This window comes from Petromyzon marinus, chromosome 44 (genome assembly GCF_048934315.1).
Source record: "Petromyzon marinus isolate PM22_M1 ecotype Great Lakes invasive population chromosome 44, UKy_Petmar_22M1.pri1.0, whole genome shotgun sequence".
Lineage (NCBI taxonomy): Eukaryota > Metazoa > Chordata > Hyperoartia > Petromyzontiformes > Petromyzontidae > Petromyzon > Petromyzon marinus.
This window is the reverse complement of record NC_133710.1, coordinates 6607425-6627604: the sequence shown is the minus strand read 5'-3', so window position 1 is coordinate 6627604 and position 20180 is coordinate 6607425. Positions and strand designations below refer to the sequence as shown.

Below are 20180 nucleotides of genomic sequence, written 5' to 3'. Positions count from 1 at the left end.
TACACACACATTACTACATATACACAGCACATTAAAGATGACTGTACACACACATTATTACACACACAGCACATTATAGATGTCTGTACACACACATTATTACACATACACAGCACATTATAGATGACTGTACACACACATTACTACACATACACAGCACATTATAGATGACTGTACACACGCATTATTACACATACACAGCACATTATAGATGACTGTACACACACATTATTACACATACACAGCACAGCACATTAATGACCGTCCAAGGCGTAGCCACCGCACTCCGTTGTAATCCCACCCCCTCTTCGAAACGCGCACTTGGTCGTTCCCAAGAATCCCGCAGTACGTTAACCACAGTGGAAGATGCTTGGAATGTTCCATCTTACACCAAAGAGGAGGAGAGAGGGGTGGGGGGTGATGAGTTGGTGGGATGAATGATGCCGCATCCCGTGCAGCAAGACGCAGCGATACTCGCAGGCTGCGTTGCTAAGTAACGAGTTGGTGTGTGTGTAAGTACAGTACATACATGTGTGTGTGGGGAGTGATAGTGTAGCGGGGAGCGGTAGTGTAGTGGTTAGCGCGCTGCGCTATGAACCTGGCGACCCAGGTTCGATTCCCGCTCACGGTCAACACCAGTGACGATTATCTGAACCGGTCCCGGGCCTCCCCTAGGTCGACCCAGCCTCAAATGAGTACCTGGCGCGGTGTGTAAACATCGCCACTAGGGAGACAAAGGCGGCCGGGCGTGGTATTGGCCACCCGTTCCGGCATTCGTAGGTGCTCGCTAACATTACTTGTCACGGGCATCGGGTGGGTGGCTAATGCGTGGGGAGCGGTGGCGCAGTGGTTAGCGCACTGTGCTATGAGCCCATTCTCACGACCAAGAACCGTGGTGATTTCTAAACCGGTCCTGGGCCTCCCCTCAGTCGACTCAGCCTCAAACGAGTACCTGGTGTGGTGTCTAAATATCGTGGCTGGAGAGACAAAGGCGGCCGGGCCTGGTGTTGGCTACGCACCCCCTCGTGCGCCCTGCCGGTAGGTGCTCATTTAAAGGCACTTGCCCCAACAGTCTGTTCAAGGCTATACGGGGGGGTATTTGTCTTGGTGATCAATGTATTGTATTGCAGCACTTGCCCCTACAGTCTATACGGCCACACTGGGGCCCTTTGCCTTTGTGTGCGCTATGTGTATCAAGTACAGTACTTGTGTACAGACATCCACTGAATAATGATTAATCAGAGTAGTACGTTGTGATGGAAGTATATTCTCATTCATTCGATTCGCCTAAGAGATGCATACGAACATCATTTACCTCAATAATATATTTGATTATCGCACCGTGAGCGTATCCATATAAATGTTAACTCTCTCGCTTGGTATACAGACGCCTGCTGTACGTGTGTAGTTTGCATGTCTCTCTCACCGTGGTCGCGTGGATTTTTCTCTGGGTCCTCCGCTTCCCCCCACCACCACCACACACATTTAGAAAAATGCGTTTAGATTATTTGACTCCCGTAAATTTCCGCGCGTTAAGCCACTTCGTTGACCTATCATTCGTGGCCAGGTTGCTTCTTTGTCGCTCACCGCCTTCCTTAACCCGTGCTGGCCAGCGTGGTGAAGTATGGTCAAATCACCACCTCCCCACGACGACCCGCACGGCGTGGGGAGGTGACCATCCAGCAGTGGATAGGCGGTGGTTTTACTGTGGGTTGACGGTTGACGGCACTCAATGGGGCCCCGTCTTCACTTTCAGCACCACGGACAGCGACCTGTACGAAGTCTGACTCGCTGACTGACAGAGAGAGAGAGTGCTGTGTGTCTCAACTTAAGACCGGTCTCTCGCCTAGATCGATTCGGCCTAAAATGAGCACGTGGTGCCGCGTATTAGTAACAGTGAACGGCACCTGTGGCATGAGACGAAGAGGCGTAAAGCGTGTGCTGTGCCCAACTTAATAGGTGCTCGCTAAACCTACATCCGTCTCTTGAAGAAAGACTGCTTGCTTATATATATTTTCAAACATCTGCTGATTCATGACAAGTTAGACCGACACTGCTGATGACAACAATGAATGTAGAAACCGGTCCGGAGTAGTTTGCTTGCACTGCATCAATGCTGGTTGAAGTCACGCACTCCCAGAAGGGGCCGGTGCGTTGCGTTAGGAATACTTTGAAAAATGTGGAGAGCCGGATATGTGAAGAAACATTGCTTATCTATTTCTGTCCATACAGAGGGTGGCTAAGTGAGTCTCTTGTGTACTGCGTAGGCGTGCGTTAGATTGTTTTTTATCTATAAATATATAAAATGGCAAAATAACAGCGTGCACTATTTTAATAAGTTCATGATTTACAAATGTTAAATACTGTATTGTCATTCTTGATTTGAAGCTTTCGTGACTGCAGGAATCCATACTCTTTGGTTATTTCGGTAAAGTCACGTGGGTAGAAATAAAATAAAACAAATCACGACGTTTCGATCGCAACACAAGCGGTCGTGATTTATTTTATTGTATTACTAACTACGTGACTTTACCGAAAGAACCAAAGAGTATGTATTGTCATTGTGCACGTGGAATCGTATGCAGTACCGTACTGTAAGCAGTACTAGTGGGATTGCCACCAACGAATTGCAGTACAAAGAGTAATAGCTCACGATACCATTCGAGGGGAGAGCCTCATGTCAGAGAGCTACCGGACATCTGTAAAAAAAGAAGAGCTTTATAGCTCATCGGATTTCTCCAGTATAAATATTCAGATTGTGAGGCGCATAGTCTTGAGCACTGTATACTGCGCAACTGATCAAAACTTGGACTTTTAATGTACCCGGAAAGACTTAAAAACGTTTTTCCAGGACGGTAATAAGAGAGCCATCCTGGGAAACCAACAGGGGTGGACAACCCGAGCTATTACAGTGCAAGTATATCGTGTCACGTTCTGGGCGTATCTACAGCTGGGTCGACCAAGAATATATTTTTTGCATCCGGCTCACCACATCCAGTATACCCGTGGCTGTGGCTACTAGTCACGTACAACCAGTCTTCCAACCAAACGATAATATATTCATAGATCCATAATATAGTTTTTTTTAAAGATTAGATCGCATAAACCCAATGCAGTAAATTTACGCGATCTAACCCCCCCAAAAAAACTCAATTATGGATGATATTTGTCGCGAAAGCTTCAGTGTTAAATTCACAGATTAAACTCCGGTTTCGGGAAGGCGTGTGTTTTTCACGTGTTCCGTCGGCTCGGCCTGTAACGAATCGGTGATTTTGCCGCGATTCAGGGTCTCGATGCGAATAAAATAATAATGTAAAAAACTTGTTTTTTAAACACGCTTTAATGAAATGTACCGTGCTAGTAATGGCAGAACTCCACGACTCCAGGAAGTGGCCCCGAAGCTTGCCACAACGTAAGGAACCGTGGTGATCTACAGCCAACGTCAGTTGAGCGTGGACAATAGACCCACGCCGAAACATAACATATAAAAAAGATTGTTTAAAATATATATATTTTTTACGATAGAATATAGTAATTCTCATCAGTATGACATAAGTATACCAAGTTTGCAGTCGATACCACATTGGGAAGTGGATTAGAAATTGAGTTACAAGATTTGAGGATACAACGACAACAGAGTGAGTGAATAGAAAACGTGTAAAAAAAAGTCACAACTTTCTAAACAATGTACTTGTACCTGCATCGTTGCGAATTTAGCGGTCTCCAGTGGCTGAATGGGTCGCGTTCAACGCAAAGCATCGTTCAAGAATCTACTGCATCGATTCGCACGCAACGGTTTTAGATTCACGTCTCGTTGAGCCTTGAGAATCGATGAATGCATGGATCACCGTGCCCCCAATGTATTCAGTATTTGCTATTGTATGTACTGAATCAGTCCTTCCACGAGTCGCTGAAATGTTATGTTTCAGGTAGCGATTCTGAATCAATGGCGATGTGATTCGTATAGTCTGCATTGGCGTTCACAGAATCCACGGTGGAACCGTATGAATCTGTAAACATGTACACACGTGTACTCCGGACACACGTGTAATCTTGACACGGCGTACCAGCGTCCACTTGTCGAGCGTGTGTGTCTTGTCTATTGCACACGCGTAGTTGGCGAACACTGTGTCTCGTGTACCCACGTGGACCATGTGTCGCATGTAACACGTGTGTGTGTATGGGGAGCGGGTAGTGTGATCGGTTAGCGCGTTGCGCTACGAACCAGGTGGCCCGAGTTCGATTCCCGCTCACGGCCACCAATACCAAGCGACGATTATCTGAACCGGTCATGTCCCTCCCCTAGATCGACTCGGCCTCAAATGAGTACCTGGTGCGATTTATAAACATCGTCACTCGGGAGACAAAGGCGGCCGGACGTGGTGCTGGTCACCCGCCCCCTCGTGTGCCGTGCCGGCCTTCATAGGTGCTACTCGCTAAACAGCACTTGCCCCAACAGTCTGTTAAGGCTACACGGGGGATCTTTGGCGTGTCACGCGCAGCGCTGTGTGCTATACGCTACATAGACAATCCGACTTGGGAAGTTTCTCTAATCGGTTTATACAAAGTTCACAGATTACAAGGGGCCCCCCTGAGCTGCCCTTGCCTTAGTGACAAAACCCCCATCCTGCAAGCCACTGCTACAACAACACCACCAGCATCTTCTTCAGCAGCCACAATATAACCCTTGGATGAAGGGCTGTCCGCGCCGCGTCGGTCATGGCAGTTGTTTTGACCATACTTCACCACGCTGGTCAGTGCGGGTTGGTGAGTCGGGTGGTTTTGACTCTGATGTTAGCCGTGGACGGGGATTTAAATGATCTCTGGTCGCCCGGTTCGCGGCACAGTGCACGCACATCGCTTTCACCCCCTCTATGCCGAGTCGGTGTTATTAAACTCCACGTGTCCGTGACGGGACCCGGTATATCCTAAACCGCAGTCTCGTCGGACGGTGCCGATTTTTCGACAGCGTGCAGGGACGATGGCTCAGTTTAACGCGTAGGTTAGATCGCGTAAATATATAAATGTGTCGTTAAACCCGCCACCACCCGACACAGCCAACTAGCAAGGTTTGTCACGTAAACGACGGCTCAGTTTACTCGCACTCGATGGCTTGACCTTTGACTTGCGCCACAAGCCAAAGGTCACACAGAGCACAGGGATCAATGCTTATCCACTCGGTTGGCACCGAGACAATTTTTGTTGTTGAAATTCCACATTCCTATGGCAAAGACTACCGGTCTGTTCCGAGCACAAGCACAATCCAGCAGGAATCATGATTGCGGATTATGAATGATGGTGCTGATGATCATATTAATTAATGATAATGGAGAATACGATGATTCGATGATGATGACAATGGTGACGATTACGACTCCCTAACGATGATAATTATGTTTGTCCGTACGGATTGACAACCACGATCGATGATTCGCTTGATGATGCTAATTACTGACGACGGTGATGCCGTTGAATTATCGTCACCATTCACTGCTGCTGCTGACGATGCTGCTGCAGATGATGGTGATTGTCGTCCGCGACGACTACGATCATCCTCTGGCTGACGCAGTCCGCCACACACAGTCACGGCACGTGACGAGCACTGATCACGACAGCCATCAACCTGGGATTCATTTCCCAGGTTATATCTTCCGGGGCAACCCCCCCCCCTCCCGAGAGTTGATGGGGGGGGGTGAGATATTTTCCGGAGCTCAGCCCTGGAGACAGCTCGAGCTGGAGTGAAGTGTTGTGATCACTGATTCCTGCAGACCCCCCCCGCCCATCCTTAATCAGACTCCATGAGTCTCGAAGGCGGTCGGGTCTCATCTTCCCTTCTCGCAGCGCCTCCCTCAATCCTCTCCCTGAAATCCAGGCCCACGTGACATCACCACCAGCATCACTTGTGACGCAACCCTCCATCTGCCCCCACCCCAACTCCCTTCTCTCCCCGTCCGTCCCTCTCTCTTCTCTCAATCCCCTGCCTCTCTGCCTCTCTTGTCTCTCCCTCTGCTCTCCCTCTCTCTCCCCTCTCCCGGTCTCTCCCTCCCACTTCTCTCCCCCCCTCTCTCTCTCTGTCTTTCAGGCCCCGTTGAATCACAGGAATGTAACTCAGCCACCATGATGGAAGGTATGTTGCTCTACGGCACAGCAGCCGCCGCTCGCACAGGGGGAAGACTCGTTCTAGAATAATCAGCCTCGACTATCACCACCACCACACCCGTTTCGTGCCGTGATGATGTTGCCATGACCCAGCTGCACTCATTCAAATCACCCTGGGAGCATCTCGTCTTCACACAGACACGCGTATACAATGTTCGCACGCGTCCTCCTCCCCCCCCCCAACACACACAAACACATTAATTGACGATGTGTAACAGCATCGCGCGTGTACCCTGCCGGCCTTCATGGGTGCTCGCGAACGTCACTTGGCTCGGCAGGCTTAGCAACGCAACGCGGGAGGGGGTCCTTGTGCTTGTACGTGCCGTGCTTTCTGGTGGCAGCGATGGCTGTTTAATCTAGCACGGTGATGTGGTCGAGAGATGATTTAGAGGTGCGTGTATTTTTTTTTATTTTCCGCTCAGCCCGCGCGGTTGCAGATGGTGAACGATGGGAGAATGAGTGGACCATTTAGTGTGTGTGTGTGTGTTGGTGCATCTGTGTGTGTGTGTTGGTGTGTGTCTATGTTGGTGTGTGTGTTAGTGTGTGTGTGTTGTGGGGAGCGATAGTGTAGCGGTTAGCGCGCTGCGCTAACCCGGCGACACGGGTTCGATTCCCGCTCACGGCCAACACCAGTGACGATTATCTTAACCGGTCCCGGGCTTCCCCTAGGTCGACTCAGCCTCAAATGAGTACCTGGTGCAGTGTGTAAACATTGCCACTAGGGAGACAAAGGCGGTCGGGCGTGGTGCTGGCCACCCCACCCCCTCGTGTACCGTTACCGGCCTTCGTAAGGTGCTCACTAACAGCACTTGGTGCATCTCTGTGTGTGTTGGTGCTGGTGTGTGTTGGTGCTGGTGTGTGTTGGTGCTGGTGTGTGTTGCTGCTGGTGTGTATTGGTGCTGGTGTGTGTTGCTGCTGGGGTGTGTGTGTGTGCTGGTGTGTGCTGGTGTGTGTGCTGGTGTGTGCTGGTGTGTGTGTTGGTGTGTGTGTGTGTTGGTGTGTGTGTGTGTTGGTGTGTGTGTGTGGTGTGTGTGTGTGTTGGTGTGTGTGTTGGTGTGTGTGTTGGTGTGTGTGTTGGTGTGTGTGGTTGGTGTGTGTGTTGGTGTGTTGTGTGTGTGTTGGTGTGTGTGTGTTGGTGTGTGTGTGTTGGTGTGTGTGTGTTGGTGTGTGTGTGTGTTGTGTGTGTGTGTGTGTGTGTGTGTGTGTGGTGTGTGTGTGTGTTGGTGTGTGTGTGTGTTGGTGTGTGTGTGTGTGTGTGTTGGTGTGTTTGTGTGTTGGTGTGTGTTGGAGTGTGTGTGTTGGTGTGTTGGCGTGTTGGTGTGTGTGTGTGTTGGCGTGTTGGTGTGTGTGTGTGTTGGTGTGTGTGTTGGTGTGTGCTGGTGTGTGCTGGTGTGTGTGTGTGCTGGTGTGTGTGTGTGCTGGTGTGTGCTGGTGTGTGCTGGTGTGTGTATGTGTGTGCTGGTGTGTGTGTGTTGTGTGTGTGTGTTGGTGTGTGTGTTGTGTGTGTGTGTGTGTTGCTGTGTGTTGGCTGGTGTGTGTGTGTGCTGGTGTGTGCTGGTGTGTGCTGGTGTGTGCTGGTGTGTGTATGTGTGTGCTGGTGTGTGTGTGTGTTGGTGTGTGTGTGTGGGTGTGTGTGTGTTGCTGTGTGTGTGTTGGTGTGTGTGTTGGTGTGTGTGTTGGTGTGTGTGTGTTGCTGTGTGTGTGTTGCTGTGTGTGTGTTGCTGTGTGTGTGTTGGTGTGTGTGTTGCTGTGTGTTTGTTGGTGTGTGTGTTTGTTGGTGTGTGTATGTGTTGGTGTGTTGGTGTGGGTGTTGGTGTGTGTGTGTGGGTGTGTGTATGTGGGTGTTGGTGTGTGTGTTGGTGTGTGTGTTGGTGTGTGTGTGTTGGTGTGTGTGTGTGTTGGTGTGTGTGTTGGTGTGTGTGTGTGTTGGTGTGTGTGTTGGTGTGTGTGTGTGTTGGTGTGTGGGTGTTGGTGTGTGTGTGGGTGTTGGTGTGTGTGTGGGTGTTGGTGTGTGTGTGGGTGTTGGTGTGTGTGTGGGTGTTGGTGTGTGTGTGTGTTGGTGTGTGTGTGTGGGTGTGTGTGTGTGTTGGTGTGTGTGGGTGTGTGTGTGTGTGGGTGGGTGTGTGTGTGGGTGTTGGTGTGTGTGTGTGTTGGTGTGTTGGTGTGTGTGTGTGGTTGTGTGTGTGTGTGTGTGTGTGTTGTGTGTGTGTGGTGGTGTGTGTGTGTTGGTGTGTGTGTGTGTGTACGTTGGTGTGTGTGTGTTGGTGTGTGTGTGTTGGTGTGTGTGTGTTGTGTGTGTGTGTGCGCGCACTTGGGTCTGCCTCGTCACCTCCTGCCAGCGGGCGTTCGACACTTCACGTGGCCTCAAGGTGCACATGGCCTGGCACAAGCGTCGTGGTGACGTCACCGCCACTTAGTTGTTGTGTGTGCTGGTGTAGCGGTCAGCGCGCAGCGCTACGAACCTGGCGACCCGGGTTCGATTCCCGCTCACGGCCAACACCGGTGACGATTATCTGAACCGGTCCTGGGTCTCCCCTAGGTCGACTCAGCCTCAATTGAGTACCTGGTGCAGTGTGTAAACATCGTCACTGGCGGGAAGACAAAGGCGGCCGGGCGTGGTGCTAGCCACCCCACCCCCCTCGTGTACCGTGCCGGGCACCTTAATAGGTGCTCGCTAACAGCAACAGGTCTGTTAGTGTTCTACTGCTTCCTGCTACCCTGCCGACCACTGACGACGGGAATGAGAAACTCCTCCTCCTCCTGCTCCTCCTCCTGCTGCTCCTCCTGCTGCCGCCTGCTGCTCCTCCTGCACACCTCACCACCAACACAACCTCACCACCAACACCCCTCACCACCATCACACCTCACCACCAACACCCTCACCACCATCCACACCTCACCACCAACACACCTCACCACCATCCACACCTCACCACCATCCACACCTCACCACCAACACATCTCACCACGAACACACCTCACCACCAACACACCTCACCACCAACACACCTCACCACCAACACACCTCACCACCATCCACACCTCACCACCAACACACCTCACCACCAACACTCCTCACCACCATCACACCTCACCACCAACACACCTCACCACCACACACACAACACACACCTCACCACCAACACACCTCACCACCATCCACACCTCACCACCATCCACACCTCACCACTATCCACACCTCACCACCATCACACCTCACCACCATCCTCACCACCAACACACCTCACACCACACACCTCACCACCAACACACCTCACCACCATCCACACCTCACCACCAACACACCTCACCACCAACACACCTCACCACCATCCACACCTCACCACCATCCACACCTCACCACCAACACACCTCACCACCATCCACACCTCACCACCATCCACACCTCGCCATCATCCACCCCTCACCACCAACACACCTCACCACCATCACACCTCACCACCAACACACCTCACCACCATCCACACCTCACCACCATCCCTCACCTACCATCACACCTCACCACCAACACACCTCACCACCAACACACCTCACCACCACACACCTCACCACCATCCACACCTCACCACCAACACACCTCACCACCATCCACACCTCACCACCATCCACACCTCACCACCATCCACCCCTCACCACCATCCACCCCTCAACCAACAACACACCTCACCTCACACCACACACCTCACCGACCATCCACACCTCCACCCATCCACCCCTCACCACCATCCACCCCTCACCACCAACACACCCACCACCACACACCTCACCACCATCCACACCTCACCATCATCCACACCTCACCACCAACACACTTCACCACCAACACACCTCACCACCAACACACCTCACCACCATCCACACCTCACCACCAACACACCTCACCACCATCACCGCACACCACAACACGCCTCACCACCAACACACCTCACCACCATCCACACCTCACCACCAACACACCTCACCACCATCCACCCCTCACCACCATCCACACCTCACCACCAACACACCTCACCACCATCACACCTCACCACCAACACACCTCACCACCAACACACCTCGCCACCACACACCTCACCACCAACACACCTCACCACCAACACACCTCACCACCAACACACCTCACCACCAACACACTTCACCACCATCCACACCTCACCACCAACACACCTCGCCACCAACACACCTCACCACCAACACACCTCACCACCAACACACCTCACCACCAACACACCTCACCACCATCCACACCTCAACCACCATCCACCCTCGCCACCACCCACACCTACACCAACACCCTCACCACCATCCACACCTCACCACCACACACCTCACCACCATCCACACCTCACCACCATCCACACCTCACCACCAACACACCTCACCACCAACACACCTCACCACCATCCACACCTCACGACCATCCACACCTCACCACCAACACACCTCACCACCATCCACACCTCACCACCATCCACACCTCACGACCATCCACACCTCACCACCAACACACCTCACCACCATCCACACCTCACCACCATCCACCCTCACCACCAACACACCTCACCACCAACACACCTCACCACCAACACACCTCACCACCAACACACCTCACCACCATCACACCTCACCACCAACACACCTCACCACCATCCACGCCTCACCACCAACACCCTCACCACCAACACACCTCACCCACCACACCCCACACCATCCACACACCACACCACCATCCACACCTCACCACCAACCACACCTCACCACCAACACACCTCACCACCAACACACCTCACCACCATCCACACCTCACCACCATCCACACCTCACCACCATCCACACCTCACCATCATCCACCACCTCACCACCAACACACCTCACCACCAACACACCACACCACCATCCACCCTCACACACCATCCACACCTCACCACCAACACACCTCACACCATCACACCTCACCACCAACACACCTCACCACCAACACACCTCACCACCAACACACCTCACCACCAACACTCTCACCACCATCACACCTCACACCAACACACCTCACCACCATCCACACCTCACCACCATCCACCCCTCACCACCATCCACCCTCACCACCATCCACACCTCACCATCAACACCCCTCACCACCATCCACACCTCACCACCATCCACACCTCACCACCAACACACCTCACCACCAACACACCTCACCTCCACCACACACCTCACCACCATCCACCCCTCACCCCAACACACCTCACCACCAACACAGCCTCACCACCATCACACCTCACCACCATCCACCCTCACCCCCACACACCTCACCACCATCCACACCTCCATCACCATCCACACCTCACGACCAACAACCTCACCACAACACACCTCACCACCATCCACACCTCACCACCATCCACACCTCACCACCATCCACACATCACCACCATCCACACCTCACCACCATCCACACCTCACCATCGTCCACACCTCAACATCGTCCACACTTCACCATCGTCCACACCTCACCACCAACACACCTCACCACCAACACACCACACCACCATCCACCACCTCACCACCACACACACTCACCACCAACACACCTCACCACCAACACACCTCACCACCATCACACCTCACCACCATCCACACCTCACCACCATCCACACCTCACCACCATCCACACCTCACCACCAACACACCTCACCACCATCCACACCTCACCACCACCACACCCTCACCACCATCCACACCTCACCACCATCCACACCTCACCACCATCCACACCCCCATCATCCACACCTCACCACCAACACACCTCACCACCAGCACACCTCACCACCATACACACCTCACCACCATCCACCCCTCACCACCATCCACACCTCACCACCATCCACACCTCACCACCAACACACCTCACCACCATCCACACCTCACCCACCAACACACCTCACCACTAATACACCTCACCACCATCCACACCTCACCACCATCCACACCTCACCACCATCCACCCCTCACCACCAACACACCTCACCACCATCCACACCTCCCCACCATCCACACCTCACCACCAACACACCTCACCACCAACACACCTCACCACCATCACACCTCACCACCATCCACACCTCACCCACCATCCACACCTCACACCATCCACACCTCACCACCAACACACCTCACCACCATCCACACCTCACCACCAACACACCTCACCACCATCCACACCTCACCACCATCCACACCTCACCACCATCCACACCTCACCATCATCCACACCTCACCACCAACACACCTCACCACCATCCACACCTCACCACCAACACACCTCACCACCATCCACACCTCACCACCATCCACACCTCACCACCAACACACCTCACCACCATCACACCTCACCACCATCCACACCTCACCACCATCCACACCTCACCACCAACACACCTCACCACCATCACACCTCACCACCAACACACCTCACCACCAACACACCTCACCACCAACACACCACCACAATCCACACCTCACCACCATCCACACCTCACCACCATGCACACCTCACCACCATCACACCTCACCACCAACACACCTCACCACCAACACACCTCACCACCAACACACCTCACCACCAACACACCTCACCACCAACACACCTCACCACCATCCACCCCCTCACCACCATCCACCCCTCACCACCAACACACCTCACCACCATCCACACCTCACCACCATCCACACCTCACCACCAACACACCTCACCACCATCCACACCTCACCACCATCCACACCTCACCACCATCCACACCTCACCACCATCCACCCCTCACCACCATCCACCCCCTCACCACCAACACACCTCACCACCATCCACACCTCACCACCATCCACACCTCACCACCATCCACACCTCACCACCAACACACCTCACCACCATCCACACCTCACCACCATACACACCTCACCACCATCCACCCCTCACCACCAACTCACACTCACCACCATCCACACCTCACCACCATCCACACCTCACCACCATCCACACCTCACCACCATCCACACCTCACCACCCATCACACCTCACCACCAACACACCTCACCACCAACACACCTCACCGTACACGTTGCTTTGCGTTGAACGCGACTCATTCACAAAACGCCCTCAACCACCCTCACCACACAACTCTAACCAAAAAAGGCTCACCACACAACCCTCACCACACCACCCTCACCTCACCACCCACACCACACACCTTACCGCTCCTCACCACACCACACTCACCACACCACACCACCCACACCACGCTCAGCACACCACGCTCAGCACACCACGCTCAGCACACCACGCTCAGCACACCACGCTCACCACACCACACTCACCACACCACGCTCACCACACCACACTCACCACACACCTTACCGCTCCTCACCACACCACACTCACCACACTCACCACACCACACCACGCTCAGCACACCACGCTCAGCACACCACGCTCAGCACACCACGCTCAGCACACCACGCTCAGCACACCACACTCACCACACACCTTACCGCTCTTCACCACACCACCCTCACCACACCACGCTCACCACACCACCCACACCACCCACACCACGCTCACCACACTCACCACGCTCACCACACATGCTGCCAACCCCTGACAACACATCTCAACCAAATTACTTAAAAATACGTTCAAAAGTTAAATTAAGCTCAAGAAAACTAGTTAGAACATATACATTATATATTATATATTTTTTAAAAATAAATATATTTCTATTCTTAATATATGTCCCAGCTCGTTTACCTCACCGTGCAACGATTAGCTAGATTCTGCGATACGGTTTCTTGAGCGTAATCTTTAAAAGAAAAAAAGATATAAAATATACACGTGTGTGCGTGTGTATATAGTGGCAACGCAGCGATGTGTCCGTAACGTCCGCTACGTTTGCTGGAGTCGTCGCGTGCAAGAGGCGAGATGGAGCTGCAGCGAGGGGAGCACGTGACAAGCCCCCCACCCCTCCCCCCCCCCCCCAGTGCTCGGGTCATTCACAGAAACTGAATAGAACGAACGAATGGGGACAGTGAAGAGGGAAAGCGAATAGGGTAGGGAATAGGAAAGTGAATAGGAAAGTGAATAGGAAAGTGAATAGGAAAGTGAATAAGAAAATGGATAGGGACAGACATGAACAGGAACGTGAATAGGAGCGTGAATAGGAAAGTGACCAGGAACGTGAATAGGAAAATTAACGTGAAAGTGAATCGGAAAACGAATAGAAACGCGAATAAGAAAATGGACAGGGACATGAATAGGAACATTAATAGGAACGTCAATAGGAAAAATGAATCTGAACACAAACAGGAAAGTGAATAGGAAAGTTGAAACGGAACCGAACGCATTTCGCCCGAGGTCCAGGGCACTTTACTGAGAGGAGGAGGAAGAGGAGGTGACCTCTAATGTTTTGAGAGTATTGGTCTGGAATGAAACGCTCTGGGACGGGTCAGGGGAGTGTAGTCCCGCCTCGTCGGTGTTGTCGAAGCGGCATCTTGCACTCGCCCACCGTTTTATACCTCGCTGCGAACAAAACAATCCTCCCTGTCACGTTTTGTCAAAGTGTGTGTGTGTATGGGATGGGGAGGGGGGGGTTGTTGTTGGGTTGAGTGTTTCAGTTTTCAGTTTATTTATTTTGGTATAGCCCTGTGAGCCATTCGTCTCTTGAATCAGGTGCAACCACAACAAACAAAAACACAAAAACACGAACAATAACACGAAAACAAGAACACGAAAACACCAACAAGAACACACGAACAAGAACACAAGAACACGAAAACACCAACAAGAACACACGAACAAGAACACACGAACAAGAACACGAAAACAAGAACACGAAAACACCAACAAGAACACACGAACACAAAAACACGAACAAGAACACGAAAACAAGAACACGAAAACAAGAACACGAAAACACGAACAAGAACACACGAACAAGAACAAGAACACGAAAACAAGAACACGAAAACAAGAACGAAAACACGAAAACACGAACAAGAACACACGAACAAGAACAAGAACACGAAAACAAGAACACGAAAACAAGAACAAGAACACGAAAACACGAAAACACGAACAAGAACACACGAACAAGAACACGAAAACACGAAAACACAAACAAGAACACGAAAACACGAAAACACAAACAAGAACACGAAAACAAGAACACGAAAACAAGAACACGAAAACACAAACAAGAACACGAAAACAAGAACAAGAACACACGAACAAGAACACGAAAACAAGAACACGAAAACAAGAACAAGAACACGAAAACACCAACAAAAACACCAAGAACACGAAAACAAGAACACGAAAACACCAACAAGAACACACGAACAAGAACACGAAAACAAGAACACACGAACAAGAACACGAAAACAAGAACAAGAACACACGAACAAGAACACGAAAACACGAACAAGAACACACGAACAAGAACACGAAAACAAGAACACGAAAACACCAACAAGAACACACGAAAACAAGAACACGAAAACAAGAACACGAAAACACGAAAACACGAACAAGAACACACGAACAAGAACACGAAAACAAGAACACGAAAACAAGAACAAGAACACACGAACAAGAACACACGAACAAGAACACACGAACAAGAACACACGAACAAGAACACGAAAACACCAACAAGAACACACGAACAAGAACACGAAAACACGTTAGAATTGAGAAGGTGCAACCCCCAGGAGCGCGCTGCGTTCCCTGGAGTAAAAAAAAGGCGATCTCAGAAGAGCCGCGCTTGGCAGTCACAAATAGCGGGAGGTGAGCGCCACATTTCCTTGTGGTTTGGACCAAGTTGGTAGTAGTTCTATGCTCCCTACTTTCACCAGCCCCACGCTGACCACCGTGGTGAAGTTTGGTCGCATAGCCCCCACCAACCGCACAGCAAGAGAAGGTCCTCATCCATGTACACGTGTGTTTGTGTGTACACGTGTTTGTGTGTGTGTACACCTGTGTGTATACACGTGTGTGTGTACACGTGTACACGTGTGTGTGTACACGTGCGTGTGTACACGTGTACACGTGCGTGTGTACACGTGTGTGTGTACACGTGTACACGTGTGTGTGTACACGTGTACACGTGTGTGTGTACACGTGTACACGTGTGTGTACACGTGTACACGTGTGTGTGTACACGTGTACACGTGTGTGTGTACACGTGTACACGTGTGTGTGTACACGTGTACACGTGTGTGTGTACACGTGTACACGTGTGTGTGTACACGTGTACACGTGTGTGTACACGTGTGTGTGTGTACACGTGTGTACACGTGTGTGTGTGTACACGTGTGTACACGTGTGTGTGTACACGTGTGTGTGTACACGTGTGTGTGTACACGTGTGTGTGTACACGTGTGTGTGTACACGTGTGTTTGTGTGTGCGTACACGTATGTGTGTACACTCGTGTGTTTGTATGTGTGTACACTCGTGTGTTTGTATGTGTGTACACTCGTGTGTTTGTATGTGTGTACACTCGTGTGTTTGTGTGTGCGTACACGTATGTGTGTACACTCGTGTGTGTACACTCGTGTGTGTACACTCGTGTGTGTACACGTGTGTGTGTGTACACGTGTGTGTACACGTGTGTGTGTGTGTACACGTGTGTGTACACGTGTGTGTGTGTGTACACCGGGGGAATCTCCATTTGGTACAGATATAATGGGAGGCTGATCGATGCCCGGGTGCGGTCAAGGGATGGCTCCCTATTGCTAAACCATGTTATGTATGCCGATGATTTGGTAATAGCTGCTCATTCAGAGGAGGAGTTGGAGACGCTGCTGCTGAGACTGGAGCGTGCTACTAAGAGGTGGGGCCTTACCATCAGCCCCACCAAAACTAAGCACCTGCCTGGGTATTTTGTACCATCGGACACTCCACCCCCACAACTGCCAATCGGTGATGGGGCAGTTGTGGAGAGAGTGGAGAGTTTCCCATACCTGGGCAGTGTGCTTATGACCGGCTCCAGTTTAATAGCAGAGGTCTTACTCCGAATAAGTCGAGCGGCAATATCTTTTTATCGGTTGCGTAACGCCGTGTGGAAGCTGCCTGGTCTGTCGCTCCGCATTAAGCTTCAGGTCTTCTCGGCCACGGTCATTCCCTCCCTTCTCTACGCTTGCGAAACGTGGACCCCCCCCCCACTTTAATGGAGCATCTTCGCAGATTGGAAACATTTAGACTGGCCTGCCTACGATCCATCCTGGGTTTAACCAGGCTGGATAGTGCGAGGAGCTCACAAATCCTGGAAAGATCTGGACAAAGTCCCATCGGTGAGCTCCTCCGACAGGCAAGGCTGCGTTGGCTGGGTCATGTAGCCCGCATGCCCAGCCACCGCATGCCGAAACAGCTTTTGTTCGGCCGGATCGAGGGGGCTAAACGGGCACGGCACGGGCTAGAGAAGAGAAGGAGTGATGTGGTACAGGAGGACGTGGAGCTGAGTGGACTTGCCGATGACTGGTACCAGCGGTGTCAAGATCGGCCTCTGTGGAGGAGGCTCGTGAAGAATGCTACTGGGCAGTTGGAGGCAGTCGCCCTCCAACAACAACGGAGGGCGGAGGAGCGACGCTCACAACAACGAGCGGAGCGCCGGGTGGCTAAAGCACAGCAGGTTGACACAGTAGGGGGCACAGGTGGTGCATCAGCCAGTCATCTCAGTCATTAATTAATCATTAAGGCAGTCATCTCAGTCAGTTTCACCTGAAGACGGAAGCTTGTGTTGCCTCCGAAACGTCGTGATTTAATTTAGTTGTTTTTTTTATTTTACCTACGTGACTTTACCGAAAAAAAACAAAGAGTACATCTCAGTCATCTTCGTCAGTCGACCCGTGGCACTTGGGTCTGCCCCGTGACCTCCTGACAGCGGGCGTTCGACACTTCACGTGGCCTCAAGGTGCACATGGCCTGGTACAAGCGTCGTGGTGACGTCACCACCACTTAGTGGCGAATGGCGGTTGTTGTTGTTGTACACGTGTGTTTGTGTGTACACGTGTGTATAGACTCGTGTTTGTGTGTAGACTCGTGTTTGTGTGTAGACTCGTGTTTGTGTGTAGACGTGTGTTTGTGTGTACACGTGTACGTGTCTGTGTACACGTGTACGTGTCTGTGTACACGTGTACGTGTCTGTGTACACGTGTGTTTGTGTGTACACGTGTTTGTGTGTGTGTGTACACGTGCGTGTTTGTATGTGTACACGTGCGTGTTTGTATGTGTACACGTGTGTTTGTGTGTGTACACGTGTGTTTGTGTGTGTACACGTGTGTTTGTGTGTGTACATGTGTGTTTGTGTGTGTACACGTGTGTGTGTGTGTACACGTGTGTGTGTGTACACTCGTGTTTGTGTGTGTGTACACTCGTGTTTGTGTGTACACGTGTTTGTGTGTACACGTGTACGTGTGTGTGTGTACACGTGTACGTGTGTGTGTGTACCTGGTGCGGTGTGTAAACATCGACACTAGGGAGACAGCGGCAGCTGGGCGTGGTGCTCGCCACCCAGCACCTCGTGTGCCCTACCGGCCTTCATCATAACTTCTCGCTAACAGCCACAAAAAGGTCTGCTGATGCTACACGGGAGGGGGGGATCTATGTCTGTGTTTGTTGTCGTGTGTGTCGTCCCAGGACTGAAAAAACGGACTAAGCTCACGTTTGGGATTAAGAGGAAAGACAAGGACTCCGAGTCCACGTGAGTGCGATCGCCCGTCGACATTGGGATCCCGATGGATGGAGAGCCGCTCTGCTGGCGCCGTGACGACGACGACGATGCCGCTGCACCGAGCGGGGCCCTCCGTAGCGAGCGGGGCCCTCCGTAGCGAGCGGGGCCCTCCGTAGCGAGCGGGGCCCTACGTAGCGAGCGGGGCCCTACGTAGCGAGCGGGGCCCTACGTAGCGAGCGGGGCCCTCCGTAGCGAGCGGGGCCCTACGTAGCGAGCGGGGCCCTACGTAGCGAGCGGGGCCCTACGTAGCGAGCGGGTCCCTACGTAGCGAGCGGGGCCCTCCGTAGCGAGCGGGGCCCTCCGTAGCGAGCGGGGCCCTCCGTAGCGAGCGGGGCCCTCCGTAGCGAGCGGGGCCCTCCGTAGCGAGCGGGGCCCTCCGTAGCGAGCGGGGCCCTACGTAGCGAGCGGGGCCCTTCTTAGTGAGCGGGGCCCGCCCAGGCAGCGGTTAGCGTCGTATGCCGCCGATCCCCAGAGGTTCGGAGGCCGGGGTTGCCGGATCACGTCAATTGAAACTAAACATATGAAAAATAAGAATACGTTTTACCCTTTCTGGCAATAAAACAGGAGGTGTTAAGATGTTCAAACACCAAATCGATACCTTGCGCATGGAATCAAGCTTGCATTAACCACACAGTACTTGCGGTGAACATGCAAACAAACATGCCCTGATAATATATGGCATTCTCTTGAAACTGATTGGCCTACACCAGAGACGGTCTTCCTTATGGCCTAGTCTCAGGAGTGACACATTTAGATACTGCCAAGAAAGCCCCCATGATAAAACTTAACAATGTTTTATTTGACCAGGTAAGGCCCACTGAGATATATACCTTCAGTTTTCGAAGCGACCTGGCTATCATAAATGATAGCCCAACGAGAAGTGGCTTATCACCACGTGAAAATGTACAGCAGCCGAATACTTTAGGCGCGTGACGTTGATTCTGAATGTGGAGGGAAAAACCAGAGGACCCGTTAGAAAAATCCACGCGACCACGGGTAGAGAGACACGTAACCTTCAATTACTACCCTGCACAGTGTGTAAACATCGCTAGCGCTGGGGAGACAAAGGTGGTCGGGCGTGGTGCTGGCCACCCACCCACTCGTGTGCCGTTCCGGCCTTGTTGGGTGCTCGCGAACAGCACTTGCCCCCAAAAGTCTGTTGGGAGACTATACGGGGGAATCTTTGCCTGCATCTCTATGCACCTCCGCTTGGCGCACGG

The 20180-nt window shown here is 52.2% G+C and overlaps 1 pseudogene across 1 annotated transcript in view; it reads left to right on the top strand.

Annotated features, from left to right (window-relative positions):
• Positions 1-20180, top strand: part of LOC116951925 (F-BAR domain only protein 2-like) — a 101328-nt pseudogene that overhangs the window by 37696 nt on the left and 43452 nt on the right. The window contains exons 9-10 of the transcript XR_012946866.1: positions 6083-6127; positions 18867-18930. The product of XR_012946866.1 is annotated as an F-BAR domain only protein 2-like (transcript). The remainder of the gene's footprint in view (positions 1-6082; positions 6128-18866; positions 18931-20180) is intronic.